The following is a 15,866-nucleotide window of genomic DNA, read 5'->3' on the forward strand; positions in this document are numbered from 1 at the left end:
ATGCAGATTGTGCATTGCTAAAAAGACTGTTTGAATTTAGATGAGATACAAGCTGGGATAGAACAACCTTTTCTAAGATTTTTTATATGAATGGGAGATTAGAAACTGGGCGGTAGTTCCTTAAATCGTTATGGTCTAGTGTTGGTTTCTTCAGCAGAGGCTTTACAATGGGAATTCTTCGGATGAGAGAGAAGTATTAATAACATCAGTTAGTGAAGGCAATACTGGATCTGAGCACTCAAGCAGCAGTGATGTTGGAATTGGATCAAGTTCACACACACACACACACACACACACACACACACATACATATATATATATATATATATATATATATATATATATATATATATATATATATATATATATATATATATATATATATATATATATATATATATATATAATAATAACAATAAATAATAATAATAATAATAATGAGGTCTTTGTATGGCGCCTAATCTTTAGAAGCTCTAAGCGCTTTACAACATTAGACAACACCTATAAGATAAAAAAACATATAACGATATGATTACGAATACAAACACCATGAAATTAGAAAACAGTAAAAACAAACATGTTGAGAATATTTAAGGTAAATAAATAAATATATATATAATATATATATATATATATATATATATATATATATATATATATATATAGATATATATATATATATATATATATATATATATATATATATATATATATATATATATATATATATATATATATATATATATATATATATATATATATATATATATATATATATATATATATATATATATATATATATATATATATATATATATATATATATATATATATATATATATATTTGATTCAAAACAAAGAATCACTGTAGTCGGCTAATGATAGGTTCTGTAACTCCATGTGACAAAGCTTGTGTAAACGAATTCTGTGGATTTCATTTACAACATGTACGGAGAGGAAGTTATGGATCTACACCGTGTTTGAAATGTGGTGATGGGGTTAGAGTAGAAACGCATTTGTATGTGCAATGTGGTGGGAAAAAATACAGAGAGCTGAAACGATATTAAACAAATAACAACCTTGACAGCGTCAAGGATGATAAAATCAAGGGTGATAAGGTTATAAGAAATGTGAAAGATTATCTAGAAAATTTTAAAATAATGTTCTAGACAAATAATACTATTATATATAATGGAGCAAAATGAGTTTGTGTGACGTCCTATCATAACGAATTACGAAGCATCCCGTGATGGTGTAATTAAAAATTACCGACTTAAAAACCCAGTCGGTAATATCACTAATACTGGTTATCTCATGATTAATACTAGGAAAATAAACATTATTTTTCTCATAAATTTATTTACGAGTGTCATCACGGATTAATCGAAGACGGTTTTGTGATCGATCATATCAATGGTATAAAAATTGATAATCATTTAAATAATTTACGCGCTATCACACAAAGCCAGAACCGCATATTTGGAAATACTGGCAAACATTCAAAAATTGCAAGACTTGTTAAGTCTGTAAATACAATAAATGGTGAAGAAATGATATTTCAATCAATGAATTCAGCTGAAAAATATTTTAATATTTCAATGCATTCGGTGAAAAATGTTGCAGATAATATTACCAGATCGGCTTTTTCCAAGAAATATAAACTGAAAATACGTTTTCATTATTGTTGAAAGAAGATATACCCGGTAGATGCTACTAATATTATAATTACTATTTATTTAATTTTTTATATATATTCTACATCGCTAAATCTGAAGCTTTTATCGTTGGTGTGACAGCATTATTTAAGGGAGTTAATTTTGTCTGGGATACATCGAACAATTAGAGTTATCTCCCTGTATTTTATTCGCTTATAAATATAGTATACTTTGGGGGGGGGTGTTTTTCTCTTCATTGTGTTGTGAAATAAAGTATTATTTTGGCTGTTTATTTTTGGTTGTTTTTTTAAAAGAACCATTGTCTTTATTTTATTAATCTGTCACGTTTCTTGCTTCATCTATAATTTGTCAGCGATAATAATTAATAAAGAATGAAAATACAAACAGCAAATAAACCACGCCCATTACGTGAGTTCTGTGCCGTCAGAACTAAAGTAGATATAATGTGCTTTGATGAAACTAAATCAAGCAAAATTGTATGTTGTGTTGTGATATAATTACATCAAACAAATATGTTGTGCTGTGATAGAATTAAGTTAGATAAAATTGTATGTTGTGTTATGATATAATTAAGTCAAACAAATATGTTGTGCTGAGCAGCAGAGGAGGCGAACAGACCTTTTGCTGAAACGTAACTTTGAAAACTAGAAACCTCATACGATAAAAATAAAAAAATAAGGTCACTGACGCTAAACCAAAACCTCTAACTTTGCCGAGACTCTCTCTAACTGGGTTACTTTTTTTGGTCAAAATTTGTATGTTTGTTTATTTATCCGCCTGACGTCTCATTGAGGTCGCGCCTTCTCTGCTGTTATATTAGATCATTATTTATATCAATAATGACACATGACACAGAATCTTATACAGCTAGATTAGCTAGAGAAAGATTAGAAGCGATAAAAAAAGTTTTTCCCTGTTCGTCATTCTCTTAAACAAAAACTTCAAGAACGTCAAGAAGCACAAGTAGAATTTGCAGAGGGTACAGAAAAATTATTTAAACCTATTACAACGGTTACTGAAAAAGCTGTAGAAGCAACTGAAGGTCTTCTTCCAGCAGTAAAAAACAAACAAACTGCTAAGCAAACTAAAAAAAATAGCAAGAAGAACTAAACAAACAAGATATCTTTTACAAGAATGGTGCCGTATTTACATCAATATGTCCGCGACGGCGACAAATTTGAAAATCTTATTACCGCATAAAAATATAAGAGATGGTGTCAACGCTCAGCTGTTAGAAAGCAGAAGCCGTCTTATTTTAGATTCCTATAAGTTATTCTCGCTTTGTAGAGTATCAGTACTTTTGATGGACTCTTAGTTACTAATCGGTGCATAACGCATAAAGTTGAAACAATGAACTATTAATACACTACGGTTAGTTGAAATGCATATACTACTAATGCACTACATATACAGTTGAAATAATGTACTATTAATAAACTACATTTAGAGATGAAATACATGTGCTATTATTGCGCTACGCGTACAATTGAAATAATGTACTTTTAATGAACTACGTTTACAGTTGAAATACATGTGCACTACGCGTACAGTTGAAACACATGTATTATTAATGCACTACGGGTACATTTGAAAGACACGTGCTCATAATGCACTATGCGTACAGTTGAAATGAATGTGCTATTAATGAATTACGCTTACTTTTGAAATACATGAGCTATTACGGCATTACGCTTACAGTTGAAATACGAATGCTATAATACACTACGCTTACAGATGAAATGCATGCACTAATAATGCATTATGTGTATAGTTGAAAGACATGTGCTAGTAATGCACTATGTATACATTTGAAATACATGTTCTATCAATGTGCTACGCTTATAGTTGAAATGCATGTGATATTACTTCATTACACTTATAGTTGAAAACAGCAAAGTTTCTTACCTCTCCTCCCTCCATATTGGTTTATATGTTTATATCGCACTATTACATGGACTCGGAATGGACGCGTTATCAATGTTAACAACATCCATTTGAATGCCATATACGTAGCAATTATCCTTCGAAATTAATTTCACTGCATGCGATAATTTGTTTCTAGTTTTCCTCATGCTCTCTGCAAGAAAAAGTTATTTTTCTTGGTAGTTTGATGGATTCTTTTATTTCCAGATCTTTTCTGAGCTATTTCTCGTCTTCGAGTGTGCACTTGAATTTGAAAATGTCTCAAGAACATATAAATATGAATAAGTACATGACTCAAAGCAAAGGAACCTATCCCGTATGTGTCATTTGACACTGCATGTCTGCGAAATGTAAGGATGCTCTTTCTTCCATGTGTTATTAACACCGTACGTTCGAAACATAGTTCGATTCTACATCATGTCTCAATTCTTTCTGTTATAAACCAACGTGTAACAAAATAAACACAAGTCACCTTGTGTTTCTGGCAGTTTCATGACATGAATATTGATAATCATTTTATTATACATATACCATCTCCACATTTCTGACTCAGAAACTCATTCACAGCGGACAAATTAGACATGTTTCTATCTTTACATTCTCTTCTGGCATTGTAAAAGGTACATCCAATTAAAGTTTTGAAAATTCAGGCCAGAAAATATATATATATATATATATATATATATATATATATATATATATATATATATATATATATATATATAACATTAATTGTGTCTCATATACTATATATTTAATATAAAACCTTTCCCATATCCTATGTAAAAGAATGTCTCATATACTATATATTTTATATAAAACCTTTCCAATATCATATATAAAAGAATGTCATTGTATATTGTTGTATTTCATGACCAAGCTATTTCACTATAAATAATTATAGTCTCATGTGATGCAGTATTGAAATTATAAAGTAAATACTTTCTTCGATATTTTATATTGCTAGTCTTACTTCATGACATGCCGAACTTATGCCCTGCAAATCTCGCATGATAAGGTTAAACCAACATTCGCTACTAGCTAATATTTTACAAAAAAAATGAATATCAGAAGTGTTAGCCATTACTTTCAAATATGGAAAATGATTGAAACCAAATTCATTAGAATTTATACATATTCAAAATAAAATCGCACCATACATGCAAACTGGATGAAATCAGCGTCATAAACAACTGAATTCATGTCGCAGTTACGGTTCGCAATACTGGGTAATCTATGGTGACGCAACACATGACATAAGACAGAAGGATTCTTAGATTGAACACCAGTCTAGCCACACTTTTTGTGTCTACCCCCCCCCCCCGCCCCCCCCCCCCCCGCAAAATCTGCATCTAGTGTAGTATCAAATCATTTTACTAAAATGCAAAGAAAATATCACATTTTAATGGTCTCCCTGAACAATACTAAGATAAGATTTTATATCTGTCAAACATAATTTAAGGATAATTCATCTGGTATAAAATGGGTATTTGCCTGAGAATGGATTATCTCACTGACTGGAGAAGAAAATACTTCTGATGTGATCGGTTAGCTAAATGCTACATTGTTTGAAAGACACCGAGTAATGGGATAATATTTTCGTGAGATTGTGGCTTACATGAACTGTATGTAGGGCTCTTACGTCATGAAGCATTAAAGGACTATGTAAGTGTTCGACCACTCTGGCATAGGCCCTATTTGCTCCATAAGTCTCCATCAACTCATAAGTTAACATATAAGACTTTCCCAGATGTACAGTGTACCAGATGACCAGTTCACTCCATGTGGCTTATCATGTGGCCTTTAATACAGATTATAGACAGAATAAGTACATCACTTTACCACGTCATTATCATCAATAAGACAGCATTATCAGTAATAAGAGAGACTGAGTTTGTTTCAATATTTCCATATCAGAAAGAAACATCTTACTAACATTTTCAAGTTTTTGAGAGCCTTCATATAACCGAGAATTCTTCAAGTTGTTCATATTAAAATAATCCCATATGTTCAAAAAACGTCTGATCACCTTATTTATTTTACGTCGTTTGCACAGCAGGTTACATGAGCTTTCACACTGCTCCCTTAGCTTTTCCACTCCAATGTTGATTTAACGTGGTCTTTATAATGGATGATTTATATTTGATGTTTTAACAAATAACAACATATGAATTGTTATATAGTATATAGGGTCAGGTTTCTCTCCCAGATACACACCGTAGCAGCCAGCCCTTATTGATCTGGACAGGAATCGAAACCGCGACCACGGCACGCTAAACAATAAGCTACTGCGACTTCCTTTAAGTGGAGGAAACCAGAGAACACAGAGGACACCGAAACTGAACATGCTCCTAAACATGTCGGAACATAAGATAGAACCTGGGACCGCAGAGGTACAGATCTGTCGCATTACCGCTACATTATCCATGTTTCCTAATATTCATTTTTTCAGGATGATGACGGCAAATTTAAGAGAAATTCTGACCTCCGATACATGGAGCCGATACAATTAAATATACTTGTTTTATCCCTTAGAAGTTTAGACTTGTCTGAGGGAGTACTGATTTTTATTTTGGCCTTTTGTTTTTTAGTCTTGTCTGAGGAAGTACTGATTATTGTTTCATCCATTTGTAGTTTAGCCTTGTCTCTGGGACTACTTTTAATTAATCATCATATGTCTAAACAGAAACATGACTTATTAAAACACAAGCAAATTCAAACAGCAGCAAAATGGTGTCTACTTTAGACATGTCTGTATTTCCTGATGCATCTGTAAAAAGATTTCCCACCGTAAACCTAAAAGAAGAGAATGACAAAAAGAAATATGTGGAAAATTCCACAATATGGTCAACCTGCATTCTAAAAGCTAAACTGATTCCATTAAAACTTATAGAGAATCAAACTCATTTTAATTCACTGATGACATTTGCCATATGCCCAAAGCCTCCTTAAGCTTTCAGCAAAACTGAGGTTCGATTATGTAATGGTAAAGTTTACTCTGCTATGAACTTGCGGCACGTCAGTATGATAATGGCTATATGATACAGATTGATAGGTCAGTTTAAAAAAATGTAAAGATAAAGAACTGCCACATAAAAATCCGAACAAACAAAAGGCTTTGGGAACATAAATCTATCCAAATTAACATATAGTTTTCATTTTTTCCATGCAAATTAAAAATGTGCTTGCTCTTGAAAAATTATGTTGAGGAAATTCAAAATAAGTATTCTTCAAGTATCAAAATCTCTTAATAAGTCCAACCAATTGCATAATAAGTTTGGGTGGGGGGCAGGGAAGCTGTGTTGCTGGGGGGGGGGGGGCTTGACAAGTTACCTCGACAAAGACATGAGAAAAATAACAAGGGTTTGGTCAGGTTGTAGAGGTTCTTAAGTGAAAATGATGTCAGGGAAAAAGAAAATATTTTGTTCTAAACAGTGATACACTGAAAATTAACCAAGTTATTTCAGTGTTGCTGGATGTTACAAATATGTCTACTAAGATAAATGTGTAATTTTATTGATCACGTCATGAGAACGTGAAAGACAATATGTTTGGTCTATTTCCTTGAGACACCTGTTCATATGATATTTCCTCTGTTTTCTTGCAACAGACTTTCTCTACTGAGATTGGAAAATTAAATCAAAGAGTAGAATAAGGTCGGTTAAACTGAATTCAAGATACGTAAAGATACATCATAGTTTGATAATCCTACCTAAGGAGAGATGCAAACTTAATGCAATATCACTCTCATTTTACACCTGTAGTAACACTTGTACGAACAATATAATAATTATGATTTAAATATTTCCTCCATACTATAAGGTATTCGTTTGAACTCAATATCTGACGTGTTTTTGTGTACTTGGGATTTTTTAACGTTACATTAAAAATTTTAATCATATCGCTACGATGTCTGCAGTGTGGTAGTTTATAGTGATGTCTAGCACTGGGGCATCATGCCGAAGACAACTAGCATCATGTTCCACCCAGTCACATGATCCAGACACGAGACCGACCAATCATAACACTAACCTCTTAATGCTGAGCACCTCGCGTGACAGTTGCTAAGTACCATATTCGAAGTCTTTGGTATGACCCAACCGGAGGAGGACGCTCTAATCACTTTTAGCCGGTCGAGCGGTCAATATCTGACATGTTTCATTTAGCATGCAAAATACTTGGCTGAAATATGTTTTGATAGACATAACTATATACATGCATATACCACCATCTTACCTGAGATGTTCCGAGTACTTAGAAAACGAAAGCCTACAAATGGCTGAATTCCTTGATATATAGCAGTTTTAAACAATAACCTGCCACTCCAGTATAGACAACCTTTGAATAAACGAAAAGAAAAATGATAGTTGCTTGTCAACATTAAGCCGAGCGATTGCGTTGTCGGTGCCTGCCACAGAGTTATGCATATAATTTGTCTTTAAATTAAGAAGTTTTAAGCCTCAAACACACACACACACACACACACACACACACACACACTGTTCAATTTGCGTGTGTTGAGTATGCTTATATATCGCTTTCAGCGATTCCCTTTTGTCCATAATTTTGAAAACATTACAAATGCACAGTGCGTTAGATCTTGCCATCATAACAGTACAGAGGATCATTGTTTAAACCGTGGTCATCAGCCACGCGGCTACTAATTTGTCTTGCGGGCGGGCAACGTGTGCCCTAATGTTCTTATCAAACTGGAGCGAACACTGCAACCTACCATTGCAAGGTTCACCTGTGAAAAATGCTTGGTTTGGTAACTGGCTTGGATAAAACAATGAAGTTGTCAAACCGAGTTTTCTTCAAATTAAAACACATATTCGGATTTAGTTATTAACAGTGCATAATTGCAAATATTCTGTACAAATGATAAACCTACCTACATTGCATCCAAAAAGCATAATATGTAAAATCAGTCTAAATACAATGTCATCTCACTTTGATGACATAAAGATTATATATTGTTCATCTACATACATTGACATGACCAAATCTATTTAGTAACTGCGCACAATTCAAAACAACTAATTGAATCAGCTATGAAGGTAAAATGATATTCCTTTAGCACAACCAAAAATGCTTATTATTATAAATAAAAACACGCTTTAAAAATCATTTAAATGAAATTTTTAGTTCCGATGCTGTATTGCATCTTCGCAAGTAAAAGTTCCACTATAATAATCAACGCCTTGGTGTATCGAACAGATATTTCTGTCCTTCGGATCTGTGAATTTTACTGGATACGGCGGCAAGCCACCACATCCAATCGAAATTAAGTTGTTCAAATTTGAACACTGTTCCTGAATGATCGAGACAAGGGGAACACACAGCTTTAATGGACTGATAAATAAGCAATTTTCAAGGTCCAGTCCGTGTTTGCACACATACCTTTCACTCAAATACAACTGTAATGACTTCCCTCTGGTATGTAGTCATACTTTCGATGTTAAACTTCCAAAACATCCTTTTTAGGTCAACTGCCCCCACCATTTTTTGCCGATGTACAATTGACCGCGCTATTGGTTAGGGAGGCAACTCATAAAATCCGATGGATGTCGATAGAACAAAGCACCCATATATATGTTCGATCCGCCAAGGTGTAGTTAGGGTTAGTATATCGCAACCTTTTCTAGCGACGATGGTTGTATTGATGTGTAGCTTATATACGACCTAGACGTCGTGTCATTCACCTAGTATTTCTTCATTCACTTTTCACAAGTGTAACAATAATAATAATAACTGCATCCCCATAAATCCAATATTTTTTTTAAAACTTATGTTCCAATTTCATTTACCTTTCAAGGGTACCGGGTGGCCTGGTAGTCTAGTGAGCTAGTCTTTTCAGATCAATGGCATCTCACCTCTATCCTCCTGACCTCGAGTTTCAGCTCGGCCAACGTCGATATGTGAGAAAGCTTGCCATTAGCTTCCAGTAAGTCGCAGGTTTTTCTCGTGGTTCTCCTAGGTTCTTAGTCCACCAACTATGCTTGCTGATATTGTGCTGAAAACTAGCGTAAAACCTACAAAACTAATCGAATCATTTACTTCCCATAATTTTTAATGCATACATTTTAAAAGTTTTGTTTTAGTCACTATGCTCATTTCTCATGATAGAAAGTATTTTGCTGTTTCATCGAAGCTCCTAATTAAATAGTTCGTTCCTTTTTTTCTGGATAATGATTTAATAACTTGCAGCGCATAGATTAGTAATTTTTTCTTGAACTCCATTAATGAAATTTTTAAAATAATTTTATATGAAACCTATCTGGATAAATATTAGCACGATTTTTTCTCTCTTTTCAAATATAGGTAAATCATGACTAGTAGACAATAGCAGCGCTTGAGTTATTTGACATAAACGCATTATACATTTCTATCTATGTTCAGCAAATCTATATTCAGTAACATTAATACAAGGATTGCTTGAAGAAACAGAGAACATGTATTAGAAATGTTGTGAACTCTGAAGTTAGACGGAGACTGAAAAAGGGCACAGTCAGCAATTATAAGACCAGCAACCACCAAAGGGGGTAGTATTTTTTGTGTCAACGACGCTCTCCTAAATCACATATAAGCAAGAAGATGTGGTTGTACCTAGTTAGTTAGTTCTGTCAGACTTCATGACAGGTTCACATTTCTTAAAGGTAAAAAAACATTCTGTATTTGTAAGATTGACTTTAGGGCAGCATTATAGTGATTTTAATGTTTTTAGAAGTTAGGGTGGTGTGTTTTGGTAGCAATAAAGGGATTTTATTATTTTAGACTTTGCGCACCACAGAAATTATGTCCACTGATGGAAATAAATATTTAGACATTATTGATAAATGACTTTTTAATGTAACCTTTCTATGTGATTATAGGACATAGGAAGAGATAAAATTGGAAATTATTCTTCGGGGTTTTTTTCTGTACGCTTCCTGTAAATTTCGATGTAATTCACTCTTTTGTTTAGTCGTGGTGGCAGTAAAGACTAGAATGCAGTATATAATTTTGGTTATGTGTTGAGTTATTCGCTAACTCTTCTTACAGGGATGAGAAGAAAAAAAAAAGATGAAACGCGAAACAAATTTTCATTAAAAAAATCATGGAACCTGCTAGAAATGGACGAGACACAACCAGCACAGTGAGCGTAGAAGCAAGTCAGTTATTGAAGAGGACAGAGAAAAAGAATCCGGCGGAATAAGACAGAATGTAGTTTATAGCTACGGAAACAGACTTCAGGTCTAAAGATTGCTAGAGTTTGCATTTTCCGGCGAGAAAATTACAGATTTAGGAAGAAAATAAAGATTTGGCAGTTTCCCAGTGAGGAAAATACCAGTATACACAGGAAGAGAAAGCATAGGAAATCATCCGAAAAAGATGTCCGATACATGCATGGAAACAAAACAGAGACTGGAAAAAAACAGAGTACAAGGGAGTCGTGCAAATCCATTGACAAAGTTGACGCTCCGATCAAGGGGGAAAGACATAATAAGGAAAATAATAATTTCTAGACGACCGCTCCGGTGGCCTAAGTGGTTAGAGCCTCCGCTCCGGATGCGGGAAGGCGCGGGTTCGAAATTTGGCCAAGTCATACCCATGACATTTACTTTTTAAAAAAATGGTACTATCAATTCTCTTGAATAACTTTATGAAATAAAATAGTTCATAATTGCTAAAATAATTTCCTTTCTATGCTTTTGATACTTTGAAGTATTAAAACCTCTCCTTTAAACGCAATTATGAAAGTCAAGAGCATTTTCTTAGCGCAAAATATTTATTAGTTTTAAATTTGATGTATGTTAAAAGAAATGTTTCATTTATAAAAAAAAATAATCTGTTGTAGATTTAGTACAAAGTATCAAACACAGTTCTTCTCCCCGCTCTCGCTCTCTCTCTCTCTCTCTCTCTCTCTCTCTGCAACTACCTATCAACGTTTTATTTTGTTATAAATTTGTAGCGTTAGCCTTAATCTAATTAGCATAAAATTATTCTTATCAGTAATAGTAATCACACATTCCTCAATGGTCTATAACGGATATACACCAACAGCTGATTTATGTAATGCCTTAACTGTGGTTTAAATTCTATAAGAAAAATACACTGAGTGCAGTTTTGCTTCCTCTTCACAGCTGGACTGTTGTCTTGCTGTTGTTGTTGTGGCGTTTAACGCCATTTTTCAGCACACGAAAGGCTATACATGGCGGCCAGTATTAATGGTGGAGGAAGAATCCGGGAAAACCCAGGGAAGAACCACCGATCCACGAGAAGCTACTGGCAAGCTGTCTCACATACCCACATTGGCCGAATCCTAGACTCGAACCTACGCAGACAGAGATGAGATGGCAGTGATCCGTAACGGAGAGCGCTTTAGACCACTCGGCCACTTGGGGCCCCTCTGATGTCTTGCAATTAATAAATTGTATATATTCGCCTACTGGAGTTATTGTTAATTAACACAAATAAGTACATGTTGCGGCGGTAAAAACATGACTTTAATCAGAGTTGAATATGGCTTCATTTTCCATTTACAAATCCATACAAATTTATTTACCAGAACAAACTGTAATAAGCCAGAACAAACTAAAATACCGGAACAAAAGTGTTTAGGTCAAACAAAAAAAAAAAAAAAAGAAAGATTAAAAAACCAAATTCTACTTAATTATATAAATAGTTATAACTTTAAGTCCATTCATTTCAATTAATTTTATTATAATGTGGGTTATTTTACTCATTTTTATATTTCGATGTAATAAGAGAACAAACGAGAATACCGGAACAAAAATGACAACACCGGAAATACCAGAACAAATGGTATATTTGCGTGACTTAAGTGTCGGCAAGTAGCGGCTTATAGTAGGATAGTGCTCATAGGCTGTTTAACTACATGGCTCATTTTCTCTGACATGAAAAAAATACATTCTTATAACATGATCAGATTCGTATTTTATTGCTCAGAATGTCATCATTTAAGACAGGCAAAACATCGCAAATTAGTATTTTAGAATTTTACATACATCACAGAAAGTATTGAAATATGAAGGATTAAAGAACTGTACATACATCACAGAAAGTGTTGAAATATGAAGGATTAAAGAATTGTACATACATCACAGAAAGTGTTGAAATATGAAGGATTAAAGAATTGTACATACATCACAGAAAGTGTTGAAATATGAAGGATTAAAGAACTGTACATACATCACAGAGAGTGTTGAAATATGAAGGATTAAAGAATTGTACATACATCACAGAGAGTGTTGAAATATGAAGGATTAAAGAACTGTACATACATCACAGAAAGTGTTGAAATATGAAGGATTAAAGAACTGTACATACATCACAGAAAGTGTTGAAATATGAAGGATTAAAGAACTGTACATACATCACAGAAAGTGTTGAAATATGAAGGATTAAAGAACTGTACATACATCACAGAAAGTGTTGAAATATGAAGGATTAAAGAACTGTACATACATCACAGAAAGTGTTGAAAAATGAAGGATTAAAAGCTGCTAGGCTATTATTGGTATCCTATGGAAACCGTATTTAAAGTTGAAATTTAGTAACCATTTTTAGTTCTTAATTCTTCATCTGTCAGTGCACCTGTCTGTGTCAGCACCAGTCTGTTTTGGCGTTAGTGTTCACTCGTTCACTATCTTTATTTTTTTTTATTTTTATTTTTTTATTTTTTTTTGTGACCAGGTCCCTTTCCCCTTCTCTTAGATGCCACAGTTGTAGTTATCCTGTCTGACGAAATCACCATTTAGGATCATTTTGGATGATTTGACAAACTTTACATTATCTTTTTTCTCGCATTAGTACTTAAGTGCGAAGAGAACTTCTTTTTCGCGAAATAAAAAAAAATTAGTGTGTTTTTCTTTATTTCACTTTTAAATTCAAGAATTACTTTTTAATGGAAGGTAATGGCAAAACAGAGTGACGAATGCATTTACGACACAGTACACCAGGTTAAAATTGTTTTCACCCGACTTGAAAAAGACAGTGCAGACAGTTCTAAACAATGTATCTAAGGATTAACAGGACTTGCAAAAAGAAGAAATAGGTGCGAAATGAAACCGATTTTTAAAAATATTTCTTTCTCAAATAAAAAAAAATAATTCCAAAGTGAAAAGTGAAAAACACATTGACTGTGGCATAAGGTACGTAAAACTACTTGCGAAAAGGATAAATAAGAGCAAAACAAAACGCATTTTCTATTAATGTCTTTATCACTTGTCCAAATTCGATTTTTCTTCCTTTTTTAAAGAAAGATAAGGGGAAACGACATTTAATTTTTTTTTTACTATATCCCAGGCAGGCAGGGTCGGATTAAGGCCTTTGGGGGCCCTGGGCACATCCAACATAGGGGCCTATAGCTATCATGCCTTTAGTCCTACAATGTAAGACATAGCCCATGTTGTTTTTGTTTTAGTGCTATGTCTTATTATCCAAATAACGGCCTTGTATAGCTTGTTCCCATGTCGGAATGAGTAGTCAAAGTTTCAGGAATATCTCACACACTTGCCCGCCTATATCGACACTATTCCATTAATTTATGTGTAATTAATAAACGTACTCTACTGTCTTCATCCTGGCGGAATGAAAATATGACACTAGCAAATGGACGCATTTTCATATTCCGTTGACATACATTTGAATGTATTGCAGTGCGACGGTAGTCGAGGTATGCCGAAGTATGTTGAAGTAGGTTCATGTAGTAGATATGTTTTTTCTTGAATGATACGAAACGTTGCTTACAGTTCAAATAGACATAATGTATTTTTATTCGTTTCGTTAAAAATTAATATTTTTACTTAAACCGATTTCGGCATTATCGGCTTTCGTCGCTTTCCAGCCAACTGAAATACAGGCCAACGAAACTTGAAAAAAGTCCATTTGTTTTGTGAGAATTTGAATTTATTAGAGAAAAGACATCGGTTAAGTAATGTCTGGCAAAAACATTAAGACTTTACTAGACCGCTCTGGTGGCCTGGTGGTTAGAGCGTCCGCCTCGGATACAGGAAATCGTGTGTTCGATCCCCGGCCGAGTCGTATCAAAGACTTACAAAAATGCTACTAACAGCTTCCTCGCTTGGCGCTCAGCATTAATAGGTTAGTGTTAGGACTGGTTGGCCTGGTGTCAGGATAATGTGACTGGGTGGGACATCATGCTACATGTCTGCGGCATGATGCCTCAGTGCTAGAAATCAATATAAACTGCCACACTGCAGACATCGTAGCGATATGACTGAAAAATTGTTAAAGCTAAGTTAAAAATCCAAATCACACACACACACACACACACAAATAGCTTTACTTGTAGAAAAGCGTAGTTACTGTCAGCCAGTTGTGTGTGATATTCCTGAAAATTTTACTTTCTTACAGTTAGTTGTCATCAAAACACACTACAGAGCGCCGTTAGTTAGGCTGTAAGACCCATCAGCCCGACTATCCTGCCTTGTCAATGGATATGGTTACAGTACTATTAACAACACCACATATATAAAAACTACATATAGTACATGTATGACAGGTAAATTGTAAACAATGATAGGAGCCCCTGTGAACAACACTGCATGTTAAATCATACGATAATATACGGGGCCTCTTGAGCCCCGGAGGCCCTGGACACGTTGCCCACATTGCCTTATGGATAATCCGGCCCTGCGAGTGGGATAGGGCGCCACCCGAAAAATAGAGAGAGGAGAAGACGTGCAGAGCACGTGGAAATAGGTAGTTGTGCGAACGCAGTAGTGCGAAGGAGCAGGGCCAGAGAACAGAAACAAGGGAATAGGAAGTACCGACAAAGCGGAAGTGACAGATGAGTAACGTAATTTCGGGTGATGAAATAACTGGCATTTTGAATTGGTCTTTGTATTGATTGAAAGAAACCGCTTTGAAAAATTGTCCTGTAATTGTTGAATACTGTTATATAGTTTATTAAATGTTATACCTTTCACCTTATTACTTTTATATTGTATACACCTAGACCGTCGGTCTTGTTGACTGGGGGTTCGGATCTATTTAATCTTTCAATTGTCCATCCTTCTACTTTGTTAGTAATTATTCCGTTGGGGCACGTGACACAAACGCAAAAAAGAAATTGTGATCATCGACATCGCGCCCGAAATATAAAAACATTTAAAGTTGGGAATAAGGTATGAATATAAAATCTTTTTTCTTCGGGCATTTTTAAACATGAGGCTTCTACACCTCATTCATACAAGCACTAACGGATGAGGGAGTAATACGGTGTAATAGAAGGAGTATAAT

Source organism: Sinohyriopsis cumingii, chromosome 1, assembly GCF_028554795.1.
Source record: "Sinohyriopsis cumingii isolate HCF-2022 chromosome 1, ASM2855479v2, whole genome shotgun sequence".
Taxonomy (NCBI): Eukaryota; Metazoa; Mollusca; class Bivalvia; order Unionida; family Unionidae; genus Sinohyriopsis; species Sinohyriopsis cumingii.